The following is a 15000-nucleotide window of genomic DNA, read 5'->3' as shown; positions in this document are numbered from 1 at the left end:
ACACACACACACACACACACACACACACAGTGGCTGGCTGGTCTAGATTCCACTGAGGTCCCCCCCAAAAAATAAAATAAAACAAATAACACACACACACACACACACTCATTAGTCAGAGTACATGAAGAGAACTCACATCTACAATACAAACACATGCTAAAACATGTCCATTCTGATGCTATTAAGGTTGACAACAGCCTGAAATTCAAATGGACGCCCAGAAAAGAAAGAAAGAAAACATATACTGTCTCTATGTACAGTTTTTGTATATCGTTGTTGTCAGGCAGAATCCTCTTATCTCCGTAATTCTAACTTCTTGTGTTTTTTCGTAAATGAACGCCCTACGTGATCATACCACAGCGTCGCACAAAAGCATCTGAATTAGCAGATCTCTCTGTGTGGAGTTTGCATGTTCTCCCTGTGTCTCCTAGGGCAGTGGTTCTCAAACCTTTTCATGTCAGGGACCCCCAAATTGACACTTATCTATAGCCCGCGGACCCCCATTTGAAAAGATATGCCAGGGACCCGCATAAGAGAAGATTTTTACAGCTCTATAGCAGTGATTCTCAACCATTTTAGTTTCAAGGACCCCAAGTTTGACATGCATTAGGCTACGGACCCCCATTTAATGGCATTTCTATCTCTGAGACCACAATTTATATTGTAAAAACAATGTTAATGTAACTCTGAGAGTGTACAAATGGAACCAAATGGACCCGTTTGGTTCCATTTGGACACTCTCAGAGTTACAGACCCATAAGGGTCCATTTGGTTCCTAACTATCCATCAGTTAGCTGGGGACCCCCTGGAACTCCCTCGAGGACCCCTGGGGGTCCCTGGACCCCACTTTGAGAACCAATGTCCTAGGGTAGATACCCTCACAAAAAAACATGCAGTAATCCTGGTCTCTATACCGCCTCCCCTCCGTGACCCCGGTCATGATGGAGGGGAAGGGAACCGGTTGGAATATAACGCGCTACGTCCTACCGGGGGCGCGAGGAGAAGGTCAGTTGGCTCTCATGCGTTGAAGCGAGGCATGAGCTCGGCTCTGGGCTCTCCCTAGGCTGGCGGGGGGAGCGTAGCGCCCAGGATCACTTAAGACAATTTGGCACTGGGTGAAAAAGGGTTGCAAAATAGCGGGATGAAAAATATATAATAATAAAAAAGTAGCAGATCTACAAGCTCGAAACGCGGCGCGAAGCGACGCGTTTCGAGCTTGTAGATCTGCTCCTTTTTTTGGGGGGGAGGGAAAGTTTGAGGACGACTGCAATAAGGGACACGTCTTTCTTTTAGTCTCCAAATAAGGTAGGATTGTGCATTTCAAGGGACGGTTGGAAAATCCAACAGAATTATGCTGTCAAGAGTTCATTCTGAACATCAGTCCATTCCACTGTGTTTGACAGCAGGAAACATTAGATCACTGACTCCCATCTCCATGGAACTCAGTCTGGGCCATTCTTCTTCTTCTTCTTTTCTTAGTTGCTGCACGACACGTTGTCATCAAATCCCCTGCTCTTTATCTGACACAATTTATTGATATTTTCCATAGCCCATTCAATCTGAAAACACATCTGTGTCGTTTTAGACGTCTTTGGTTATAAACATATAGCAGATCTACAAGCTCATAGCGCGGATGTCTTCGAAAGATCGTGAAGATCTGTGCACATCCTGTTGCTTGCTATATCAGTGGTGCTCCCACTTTTTCATGTTGTCAAGGACCCCCAAAATGATATGAACTCATTTTCAAGGTTTAAAAAAATAAAAAAATAAAATAGCAGATCTACAAGCTCATAGCGCGGCACTCGGTGGCGCGCTATGAGCTTGTATATCTATCTGCTATTTTTGAATAGCCAAAGAAATCTAAAAATGACACAAATGCTTTCCCGGTGTTAATGGATTAACCACTTGAACCCTAGTCACATCTACACGCGTCGCAAGTTGGCGTGGTGAGCTTGTAGATCGGTTACTGAGAACAGAGTGTGACCGTGTGAGCAGCAATCAGCTGAGTGAAGCTGAAACAGATGGGATCAAACGGGGTCTAATTATTAAGAACAACTGTATTTATTTTTTACCCCCCGTTCAAGTTATTTTTGGAAGCATTTTTAAGCCTGTATGTATTTGATATTATCAGTAGAGAGAGAGAGAGAGAGACAGGAAATGGAGAGAAAGAGAGAGAGAGAGAGAGAGAGAGAGAGAGAGAGAGCATGGGAATGACTCAGCAAACAGCCCCTATATAACCTTCTGGTTAAAGACACACTCTGTTAGAATAATATTCAACATGTCGTTGTTGTCGGGCAGAAACCTCTTATCTCATACAGTATATTCTAACTAGTGTGTGCTTTTTGGTAAATGAACGCCCTACTTCAGTGGTTCTCAACCAGTGGTCCGGGGACCACCAGCGGTCCTTGAGGGGGTTGCAGGTGGTCAACCAGCTAAATGATGGAGTTGGTAACCAAATGGACCCATATAGATCTATAACTCTTGAGAGCGTAACATGAACCAAATGTAAAACTCTTGAGAGTGTAAAATGAAACCAAATGGACCCTTACGGGTCCATTTGGTTTCATTTTACACTCTCAAAGAGTTAAATTATTGTTAAACATCTGCATCACTTAATTTACAAGAAGTCTATTGGTTCTGAGTCTAAATCTCATGAAACGGTGGTTCCAATGGCTCAAAATGCCCAATAGATAATGGACCTTCATATGAAAAGGGTTGAAAACCACTGTTCTACTTGATCATACTACAGCCTCACACAACAGCATCACAAGCTGCGCGCTTTCCAGCTTGTGGAGAATATGTTATAAAACGTTATAATGTGTTACTTTTGCTGTTTTTCCTGAAAATGTACAGTTTTGGACTTAATGAGGTTATTCCACCAGACAGAGACGATGAGCTATGTCTTTACTTACTGAATCTACAGAAGCAACATGTGGGCCTCGTTGTGCATTGATTCCTCTTTCTCTCCAACGTACCTGGTCTATGGTCTGTTAAGACTGAATGACGCCATGTTTCATTCACATTATTGTTTCAGGAGCTTCAACTTTCATCTGACACCTTATGACTTAACCTCACTACATGAACAGGTGGGCTATGCACACACACACACACACACACACACACACACACACACAAAAGTTTGAGAACCACTGATAGTATATATTGTTTTTTAGAAGACATTTGTAGAATTCCCCAGAAGCAAAGATTTGAGTAGAAAATGTTTGCTTTAAAAGACATCAAAGATTTTCACACATTTTCACGATTTTTTCGAAAATAATAGCAGATCTCAAAGCTCATATATCTGCTATATGTATAAAATAATGGTTATGGCTATAAAAAAAATCTAAAATGACACAGAGTATGCACTATGCGTGTGTAATCTCTGTATCAGTTATTATTTGACTTTGCAGAATTGACGATAATGTCTAAAAAAAAAATCTTTTTTTAAAGATTTGATTTTTGGGCTTTTTATGCCTTTATTTAATTATAGATAAGATAGTAGACTGACAGGATATGGAGAGAGAGAGAGAGATGGGGAGTGACACGCAGCAAAGGCCGTCGGGATCGGGAGTCGGGACTCGAACCCGCGACACGCTGTCAGGTACATTGCCCGGACCGCTGGTATAGCGGTCCGGGAGGTCAACATTTAAAAACCATCTACACAGTGGTGTAAAGTAACTAAGTACATTTACTCAAGTACTGTACTTAAGTACACTTTTGAGGAATTTTTACTTTACTGGAGTATTTACCATTTTCAGTACTTTTACTTCTACTCCACTACATCTCAGAGGCAAATATTGTACTTTTACTCCATTACAATTATTTGAAAACTTTAGTTACTAGTTACTTTTCATATATAAACTATGATATAATGAAACACACGTTAACCACTTTAGCCCTATTTTATACATAGGCTATTTGAAAATAGCAGATCTACAAGCTCACATCTACACAGCTCACAACACGATGTAATGTCACACAACGTGAGCCCAAATAAGTCGGCCAATTTTTGTAGAACCCTGACGTGGCCACGATGGCGACGCGGCGCTGTGAGCTTGTAGATCCGAGGAACGCTCTGAAAGCACTGTATACTGGAGTGTATCGTCTCTCTGTGTCGGGTGGAAAACCTCACATGTCCAAAAATGTTACTTTTCAGGATTCAAATACTAAAAGCATCAAAATTATCGGATCTACAAGCTCAACGTTTTGAGCGTGCACCACTGGCTCTCACACATGGTTCCACTTTAACCCATTGATACCTGGAACGCATCTGTGTCACTTTAGATGTCTTTGGCTATTCAAAAATAGCAGATCTACAAGCTCATAGCGCGGCACCGAGTGCCGCGCTATGAGCTTGTAGATCTGCTATTTTTGAAAAATCGTGAAAAATATTTTTTTATATTTTTTTCCGAAAAACTATCAGGATTTAGATTTTTTTTATAAGCGGCCTCAGGTCTTAATGGGTTAACAGGGAATGGATTTCCCTGTGAGAGGAAGACTCTCTCTCTCTCCATGACAAGATCCTCTGAGAGCCTGGACTCCTCTTCCATTTAGACCTGATTTATGACACGCTTAGGGTTACACACAGTTACACACAGGCTCACGCACACACGCTCACGCACACACGCACACACACACACACACACACACACACACACACACACACACACACACACACACACACACACACACACACACACACACAGCAGGGGCAGTGGTGGAAAAAGTACTCACATTTTCTTTACATTGCAAGTAAATGTCCGGAACACAAAATGCACTTGATTAAAGGCACAAAAGTATAAAACTAAAGTAGAAAGAACTCATTATGCAGAACGTCCCATTGATTTCAGGGTTAGGAAAGTAAGTTTTCAAATAATTGTAGTGGAGTAAAAGTGCAATATTTGCCTCTGAGATGTAGTGGAGTAGAGTACTGACATTGGGATACACTACAGTACCTCAAAAATTGTACAATAAAGTACAGTACTTGAGTAAATGTACTTAGTTACTTTCCACCACTGGAATCTCTTTTGTAATAATAATAATAAAATAAAGTCACAACGTATACGTGGCATTTTAAAAAATCATGACTTATCATGACCTTAAAATGGGTTTCCAAAACCCACTGTTTGGGAAACACTGATTTACGAGCCTCCCCCCCTCCCCCCCCCCCTCCGGCTCAGGTCAGTCGGGGGGGGCATGCAGCGGCCCCCACTGGGCCCCCACTGGGCCGGTCGTTGGGGGGCCAGCGGCATCTCTTAGCACAGAACACATAAAGAATAGATATAGGCTGACGGAAGAGGGGCAGTGGTGGAAAAAGTACTCTAATTCTTTACTTAAGTAAAAGTATCAATACTGCAATGTAGAAGTACTCCGTTACAAGTCAAAGTCCGGAATTCAAAATGTACTTGAGTAAAAGTACAAAAGTATTGGCATCAAAATGTACTTAAAGTACCAAAAGTAAATGTACTAAAATGTTTGAAAATAGCCGATCTACAAGCTCACAACGCGTCGCGATGCGACGCGTTGTGAGCTTGTAGATCTGCTATTTTCAAATAGCCTGTTTATAAAATAGGGCTAAAGTGGTTAATGTGTGTTTCATGATATCATAATTTCTATCTGCAAAGTAACTAGTAACTAAAAGTTTTCAAATAATTGTAGTGGAGTAAAAGTACAATATTTGCCTCTGAGATGTAGTGGAGTAGAAGTAAAAGTATTGGAAATTGGAAATACTCAAGTAAAGTACAAATACCTCAAAATTGTACTTAAGTACAGTACTTAAGTAAATGTACTTAGTTACTTTCCACCACTGGATATAGGCTGACGGAAGAGTGTGGGGGGGGGGGGGGCGGCGGGGTGATTGGTGGGTTTATAAGGGCGTGCATGGGGGGCCTGTCACATGCCCGCTGCAAAAACACACCTTTTTTTAAGACCACCAGGATGACTAGAATAATGTGCTACTTGCTTCACTTGACAGCTGTCTGATTGTTGTTGTTGTTGCTACGCAGTTGACGCCTTCTGATCTATTTCTGTATTTGCCACATGTGTAAATGAATAAAACGTCATTTTAACCCATTAAGACCGGGGAAAGCATCTGTGTCATTTTTAGATTTCACTATCTGGCAGTCTGTTTAGTTCAGCACAAACTGTCGGCCCACGTTATTGAGGACTCATTTTTTACAGGCGGTGTTGCCATATTTTGTGAGAAATGAGCAACCAGGGTCTAGGTGTTAGGCCAGATGAGCACTTTAAACCTATTGGCTATTCGAATGATGAAAACAACAGATCTAAAAACTCGGCTATTTTCAAAAACATTCCAACAACAAATGCACAAAACATTTTCATCAAAATATTTGAGAACCACTGGTTTATATAATAATTAAGACATTTTGGAAACCAGCCTAAATAAGCAACTACACTTTAGAAACAAGCCCAAGAAACCACAACCACCAATTCTTACAAGCAACAAAGAAGCCCAAAGTCGCTTATAATAAGCCGACCGACATGGCAACACTGATTACAGGGGTTACGAAGGCGCAACAACCGTTTCTCTACTCGTGCTTTGGTTCTCTTCACCACCCCACGACTATCCACCGCTCTACCGGTCAGGACACGACCCAACCTGCTCGGTCGTTGATCGACTATTATAGAAGTCCATCTTAAGAGCGCTCGCTGTTTATTGGTCAATTTTAAGAGCGCTGGAAGTGTTTACTCCCTGTGGGCCGGCTTACCTTTGAAGCGGCGTTCCCTTCTTCCTATCAAGGTGAAAGGTCAACGCAAACCGCCACTCCGCTCGGCAACTGGACTTTTATCCCCTGGATAGAGAGAGAGAGAGAGAGAGGGAGAGAGGGAGAGAGGGAGAGAGGGAGAGAGGGAGAGAGGGAGAAAGGGAGAAAGGGAGAGAGAGAGAGAGAGAGAGAGAGAGAGAGAGAGAGAGAGAGAAACAAAATCCATTAGATTTGATTTACTGTCTATTTTTGTGGCTGCGATTGCGAAACGCAATCCATGCGGCGGGTCCGGCCAATCCAGGACCATTAGCGGGTGAAAAGAGAGAGAGTGTTGATCGATGCCTTTGTTCTCTCTGCAGAGGACTTCTGACCCTGGACCATAGACAGTAAAAAGGACAAAGTTACTCTCATAGACTCTACAGGCCGTAAATGAAGACCATTTTTCAACAATTTAAGATCCGCCATCTTTCTATATCCGGTCCGAAAAATGTACACGGAAATGAATGCTATTGGTTGGGACCAGAGCGGGGGGGTGGGGAATTAATGCTATTGGTCGTGTAGCTTGTCAATCAAATCATATCATCACAAGGTAGCCACGCCCCTCCTACAGCATACCCTACTTTATCATCAATTTGAACATAAATGGGACCATAAATAACCAAAAACACATATGATGGTGATTGAAAGAAGACGTTAAACTAGGTACTGGAAGCATATAGTATTTATGACGATGTTTATTAAGGGTAATACAATCAAGTGTAAAGTTTGGCAAAAACCCACCCGCTTGAATGGAGCCTAATTACTTCTGACACCAGCATGAACCGTCTCTTTCTATATAGCCTCAATGTACAACTCGGAAGCTGGCCCCTTGAGACACACACACACACACACACACACACACACACACACACACACACACACACACACACACACACACACACACACACACACACACACACACACACACACACACACACACACACACACACACACACACACACACACACACACACACACACACACACACACACACACACGCGGTGTAAAACATATAGTCTCCGCACCGCAGAGACAATAATGTAATAATGTAATAATGTAATAATGTAATAATGTAATGATGTAATAATGTAATAATGTAATAATGTAATAATGTAATAATGTAATAATCTGGCAGCACGAGTCACCGCTGAAAGCCCACAGACTAGTGAAATGTCTAAACGATGTGTATTGTGAACGTGACTCAGCGATATGTGTGTGCGGGTCCACATCAAACGTTTAGGCAGAACCGCCGACTCATCAACATCTACAACGCTGACTCACTGCAGCCTCGCTCCATCCTAAACACACCACTCAGCAGGCTGAATCATACGTGTGTGTGTGTGTGTGTGTGTGTGTGTGTGTGTGTGTGTGTGTGTAATCACATATAAGCACACATCACATGACTCCTAGCAGAGAGGCTAGGCGTTAAAACACATGACTCCCATAGGCTGGCTTTAAAACATGCTGACTCACTGAATAAACTTCAGCCTGACTGGTAGTCAAATGGGTGAGTTTGCTTGTGTTTTGCCTACGTTGACTTGCGTGTGCGTGTGCGATACGCGCGCGCGTGTGCGTGCGTGCATGCGTGCGTGTGCGTGTGCGTGTGCGTGTGCGTGTGTGTGTGTGTGTGTGTGTGTGTGTGAGGTGGTGGTGAGTATATAGCTATAGTAACTGATGTTGTGGCTAGCTTCAAGGTATTCTAGGCGGCTGTTTTTCTATTGCCAACAGTTGTTCACGCCCCCAGCAAGTGACTGATGACATGTGTGTGTGTGTGTGTGTGTGTGTGTGTGTGTGTGTGTGTGTGTGTGTGTGTGTGTGTGTGTGTGTGTGTGTGTGTGTGTGTGTGTGTGTGTGTGTGCGCGTGTGTGTGTGTGTGTTATGTACAATATGTCTGTATAATAGAGAGAGGGGGAGAGAGAGAGAGAGAGAGAGAGAGAGAGAGAGAGAGAATCCCTGCGCTGTTTACACCAAATGACCTCGGTACATAGAAATACTGTTCATATGAACAGAGCGACTACCTTTAATTACATGACATTTCAATAAATTACTGCTTCTTGTCGCAAAGGTTTTTATACCTATGAATGCTATTTGAACTACTCAAAACACAATTCAAAAGTATAGAAATAGTAAATAAGGCCAGTTTTGGCCAATAGTACATCATGTATTCATGTTTACAAAGCCTAACAGAAAGACAATGTCAAAAACACACAAAATAAATGTGTTAATACCAATAATTTGAGTGACAATTAGTGGTCTCTACGAGGGGAAAGCCATGTCCATGAGGGAGGGGACAGCCCACTACATGCAACTAAAACAGGGATCTTCAACGTTTCCAGGCCAAGGACCCCCTAGGCTGAGAGAGAGAGATGAAGCAGGGACCCCCTCTATATTGTATGAATTCGGGTTTCAGATAAACTTTTGCTGCTCGTTTTCACCCTTAACTCTTTGTCAAAAATAGCCGATCTACAAGCTCACAACGCCTCACAGCGCGAGGCGTTGTGAGCTTGTAGATCTGCTATTTTTTCTCCTCAGAAAAGGGATGCTAGGGTTAAAGTGGTTAATGTAAAAAAAAAAAAAAAAAAACATATCACACAAAGATTTGGTGGACCCCCTGTAGTAACTCTGAGGACCCCCTAGGGGTCCCGGACCCCCTGTTGAAGACCCCTGAACTAATTAGTGTTGTTGGCTGTCCATGAGGGGACAGCCCTACAAAAAGTACTCAAATGTTTTACTTAAGTAAAACCACTAAAAGTAGTGGTATCAATATGTACTCAAAGTACCAAAAGTAGGAAGTTCTTTCTATGCAGTGTGTCCCATTTCACAAGTTTTCAAATGTATAAAATCCTATTTGAAAATAGCAGATCTACAAGCTCACAATGCGTCGCATCGCGACGCCTTGTGAGCTTGTAGATCTGCTATTTTCAAATGGCCCTAGATGTATATAGGTCTGAAGTGGTTAACATATGTTTTGTAATAAAAATCTAAATCTACAGTGTAACTAGTAACTAAAGTTTTCAAATAAAGATCTACTGTACTGCACTGAGATGTAGTGGAGTAGAAGTAACAGTATTGGAAATCGGAAATACTCAAGCAAAGTGCAAATACCTCAAAAATGGACTCAAGTACAGTACTCAAGTAAATGTTACTTTCCACCACTGCGCTACATGCAGCTAAACAGTGTTGTTAGCACAGCTTGTCTCGTGCGGGCAGGGCAGCGCCGCATTGCTAACGCCTGTGTCAGGCCTTTATGAGCCTCTCTCTCTCATGTCCCTGCAGTTATACTATGATATCACTCAGTCAACAGCAGGCCGGGGGACAGGTGTGGCCGTGTGTGTGTGTGTGTGTGTGTGTGTGTGTGTGTGTGTGTGTGTGTGTGTGTGTGTGTGTGTGTGTGTGTGTGTGTGTGTGTGTGTGTGTGTGTGTGTGTGTGTGTGTGTGTGTGTGTGTGTGTGTGTGTGTGTGTGTGTGACACATGCATATGCACAGCTGCAGGGAACAGGCACTGCAGTCAGCACACACACACACACACACACACACAGCTGCTACGCGCTCATATTAAATGGAGAGGCAGACTTTCTCACACACACACACACACACACACACACACACACACACACACACACACACACACACACGTGAAGACAAAACAACACATATTAAGCTGAAGTGTGAAACAGAGAGACTCAACAGCTCCACCAAGGCCATTGTTGCCTCGCTGACGGCAAAACAACCCGTCCACACCACACACACACACACACAGTGAGGGTTAAACCATTAATACTCTACTGTAAGGCCCATTCTAAACATGTTTTATAAATCCTAACAGTTTTTGAAAGAAATATATATATATAAAAATAGAAACAATTAAAAAATATGTTGTTCCAGGGACCTCCCAGAAGCAAAGATTTGAGTTACAAATGTTCGCTTTGAAAAAAGAATAAATATTCAATAGGTTTGCACACATTCTCAAGGTTTTTCAAAACAAATTGCAGATCTACAAGCTCATAGCGCGGCACTATGAGCCACATCACTACCACATCACTACTGACTCACACATAACCATAAACAAATCCGATACGCCCATACTGTATATACAGGCAGGACTACGGCCACGTCACTGACTCAACCATAACCATAAACAAAGTAACAAACGCATATATATGCCCATATACAGGACAGGCATATATATAGATCCGGCTGTCCAGAGCCACAGACCATGGTTGTGTCTACTGGCTCTCTCTCTCTCTGGGTGAACAGGTGTGTCCTTGTTCCACCCACACTTCCCTCATTACACACACAATCCTGCTAGTAGTCGGTTCCATTTCCTGTCCCGACAGGAAGTGGGAAGTGTGGTGGTGGGGGGTGGGTGGAGGAGGGTGACAATGATGTCACAGGAAAAAAGAAAGACGGGATTGTTGCAGGGGAAGGGGAGAATCCAGCAGGAAGTGTGGGGGGGGGGGCACACACACACACACACACACACACACACACACACACACACACACACACACACACACACACACACACACACACACACACACACACACTCACACACACACACAGAGCCTGGGAGGCAACAATAAAATCAAGGCTATAAAAGAGACGGGGTCACTGTGTCACTTGTGTCACATTGGCGACACACTGGTCACACTATGAGGGGTGTGTGTGTGTGTGTGTGTGTGTGTGTGTGTGTGTGTGTGTGTGTGTGTGTGTGCGTGTGTGCGTGTGTGCGTGTGTGTGTGTTACTATACTTGTGAGGACCAAAGTATTGTATTGTAGGATTGTAGAAAGTGGGTTGTTTTATGGTTAAACACAATTAGTTAAAGTGGTTTAAACACATTTAGCTGGGGAAAGGCTGGAACGCCCTCAAGGACCCCTGCGGGGTCACGGGTGGACCCCACTTTGAGAAGCAATGCTCTTACCAGACACATTTCCCTTTCAACAGCGTTTCATTCATTAAAATGAGCTGTAGATTGCGGCCCAATTGCAATTCCTTCCTTCAGACAAGAAAATATTTAAAAAAAATAGCAGATCTGCTATCTCAATCTTTTTCATGTCAAGGACCCCCAAAATGATATGAATTTGGCCGCGGACCCCCATCAAAATGTTTTGTTCCAGGGACCCCCCCAGAAGCAAAGATTTGAGTTAAAAATGTTTGCTTTAAAAACGTATATATTCAAAGATTTGCACACATTTTCACGAATTTTCAAAAATAGCAGGCTACGAGCTTGTAGATCTGCTATTTTTGAATAGCCCAAAGTGTAAAATAATGCTTTTTAGCTCAAATCTAAAAATGACACAGTTCCAGGTCTTAATGGGTTAACACAGCATCCAGAGAGACGGACCGCCTAATGGACCAACACGTCTGATGAGGAGGAGGATGATGAAGATGAAGATACAGAAACATGTCTCTGACTGAATCATGAGATCAATGTTAATGATGTGAACATTTCCTGATGTCACGTTATTACACTGTGGAACACAAGACATGCTGAGTCACTTGACGGTCTCAAGAACGTCTCTGTTTTGTAAGCATTTTGTCTCATGAAGTTCTTTATTATAGATTTTTTGGGGGTCTTTTTATGCCTTTATTTTAGAGAGGGATAGGGATATTAGGCTGACAGGACATGGGGAGTGAGCTGGGGGGGGGGGGGGGGGATAGGGTCGAACCCGCGACGCGCTGTCAGGCTGACATTGCAGCCTAGGGTGCCTGGACCGTCGTCACGCTACGGCCCAGGCCTCTAGCCTCTTATGAAGTTTTGACCTGACCCACTCGAGCAGGTCAATGTTCTTTGTCGTGCTACTGCTCTTATGTGCCTCGTTTCAACCCATTAAGACCTGGAACTGTGAGATTTTTTTATTTGAGCTAAAAAGCATTATTTTACACTTTGGGCTTTTCAAAAATAGCAGATCTACAAGCTCGTAGCGCGGCACTCGGTGCCGCGCTACGAGCTTGTAGATCTGCTATTTTTGAAAAATCGTGAAAATGTGTGCAAATCTTTGAATATTTATATTTTTAAAGCGAACATTTTTAACTCAAATCTTTGCTTCATGGGGGGGTCCCTGGAACAAAATATTTTGATGGGGGTCCGCGGCCAAATACATATCATTTTGGGGGTCCTTGACATGAAAAATATTGAGCACCACTGATATAGAAACATACGTTTTTCAGAATACTGTTGGGATTTAGGAGACATGTAGAATCGGCTTCAGGTCTCAATGGGTTAAAGGGATAGTTAAATAAAATGTACTTACTCACATGTCTACTCTACTGGCACTGCTTCTCAACAACATGGGGTCTGGGGACCCCCAAGGGGTCCGTCTTTGAGGAGTTACGGGTCTGTAACTCTGAGAGTGTACAAATGGAACCACATTTTTTGGTTTCATTTGGTTCCATTTGCACACTCTCAGAGTTACATTAACACTGAGGATTTTACAGAGTAGATTGGGGTTCCATAGGGTCAAAAACTCAACAAAAAAAAACAAAGAAAAAAAACGTACTGAGGGTGCCTACGGCCTAGCGGTTAGGGTGCATAGTATACCACACAGGCTCTAATGCAGCCTGACAGTGAGTCGCGGGTTCGATTCCCGAACCTGTCACTCCCCCGTCTCTCTCTCTCTCTCTCTCTCTCTCTCTCTCTCTCTCTCTCTCCGTTTCCGGTCACTCTTCATTGTACTCTCCACATAAAAGGCAGAACTCAGAACTAATGTCTAAATAAACTAATGCATATTAAACTGGAGGTCATGGAAAATGTGAAAAAGGTTGAGAATCTGATCTAGATCACACCACAACTTCATTTACGCTGCACAGCGTGACGGGCAGCTGAAGGAACCAATCAATGGCGACGATCTGCCCATAAGCCCCAACCCCCCCCCCCCCCCGGCCAGGCCATGGAGGGTGGGTGCTCCTCTAGTGATGTCTGGACAGGCTGGACAGCAGATATCGATCTCAGGAGCACCGCAAACATCAACTTAATGCCGGCTTTAGAACAAGATAACGGTTTGGCGGTGACCCTGAGCGCTGTTGTAAGGGGGGGGGGGGGGGTAGGGGGGGGGGGGTTGTTGTTGATCGATTGATGGCCTCAAAGCCAAACCTGGGTTGAGGAGGTGCATTAGTATCGATCCCTGCAACGCATTTGTGCAGAGAGTGAGACTTAACCCATTGAGACCTGGAAACGCATCTGTGTGTCATGTCAAGATTTCTTTTGGCTATTCAAAAATAGCAGATCTACAAGCTCGTAGCGCGGTTGTAGATCTGCTATTTTTTTTTTAAATCGTGATCTTTTTGCAAATCTTTGAAAATATATATATTTTCAAAGCAAACATTTGTAACTCAAATCTTTGCTTCTAGGATTCTACAAATGTGTTTAATTTAAAACACTTTTGCTATAATCAGTGGTTCTGTAACTTCTTCATGTCAAGGACCCCCAAAATTATATGTATTTGGCCGCCGACCCCCATCTCAAATTATGTTGTTCCAGGGACCCTCATAAGCAAAACATTTAGTTAAACATGTTCGCTTTAAAAAAAAAATATATATATATTCAAAGATTTGCACACATTTTCACGATTGTTGAATAGCCATAGTATAAAATAATGGTTAAAGTGGTTAAACACAGATGCGTTCCCGGGTTTAATGTGTTAAAGCTGGCTGCAACGGAGACTCTTTCACCACAAAGTACATGACGGTAACAGGAATGTGCATTGTAGCGCAATGCAGCCATAACTCAACATTTGAACTAAAGTACATGATGGTACTGGGAAAGTGCATTTCAATTCACAGACCCAGGGACATCCATATCACAAATATACAACCACTACCACACAATAAAATAACAGAAATACAAAAAACAAATAATAGCAAATAGCCCACAATGTTCAGTTTCTGACATACAAACATGTGCGCCAATGGCCCTCAACAGTCTAGAGGTGAAGCTGACAGAACTGCGTGTGGGGTCTGTTATGACTGTGATTATGTCATTTACTGACTCAGCTGCCCGCAGCCCTACACATGAACCTGTACATAAGGTTACGTATCACAGCAGCACAGGTGGGAACCCCGACACTAACACACATCTGGGCTTGCACTGGAGCTTCTTGGAGCTCTCAGCAGCGGCCTCATACAGTCATTATAGACCAGCGGTTTTCAACCAGTGGCCCGGGGACCACCAGTGGTCCTTGGGGGGCTACCAGGGGGTCCCCAGCTAAATTAGTTAACATAGCCTCAGAATCA

General features: G+C 43.1%; 2 protein-coding genes across 4 annotated transcripts in view; both read right to left on the bottom strand.

The window, feature by feature from the left end:
* Positions 1–15000, bottom strand: part of raph1b (Ras association (RalGDS/AF-6) and pleckstrin homology domains 1b) — a 136365-nt gene that overhangs the window by 80799 nt on the left and 40566 nt on the right. For all 3 annotated transcript variants that reach the window (XM_084051303.1, XM_084051304.1, XM_084051305.1), the window contains exon 2: positions 6732–6815. The gene's annotated coding sequence lies outside the window, so the exon portion shown is untranslated. The remainder of the gene's footprint in view (positions 1–6731; positions 6816–15000) is intronic.
* LOC311040903 (FAST kinase domain-containing protein 2, mitochondrial-like) overlaps positions 10288–15000 on the bottom strand; it is a 98217-nt gene continuing 93504 nt past the window's right edge. The window contains exon 15 of the transcript XR_014600336.1: positions 10288–10306. The gene's annotated coding sequence lies outside the window, so the exon portion shown is untranslated. The remainder of the gene's footprint in view (positions 10307–15000) is intronic.

Source organism: Gymnoscopelus microlampas (genome assembly GCF_963454915.1).
Source record: "Gymnoscopelus microlampas genome assembly, chromosome: 24".
Classification (NCBI taxonomy): domain Eukaryota; kingdom Metazoa; phylum Chordata; class Actinopteri; order Myctophiformes; family Myctophidae; genus Gymnoscopelus; species Gymnoscopelus microlampas.
Note: the sequence above shows the minus strand (reverse complement) of the source record. Positions and strands in the feature narration are given on the sequence as shown.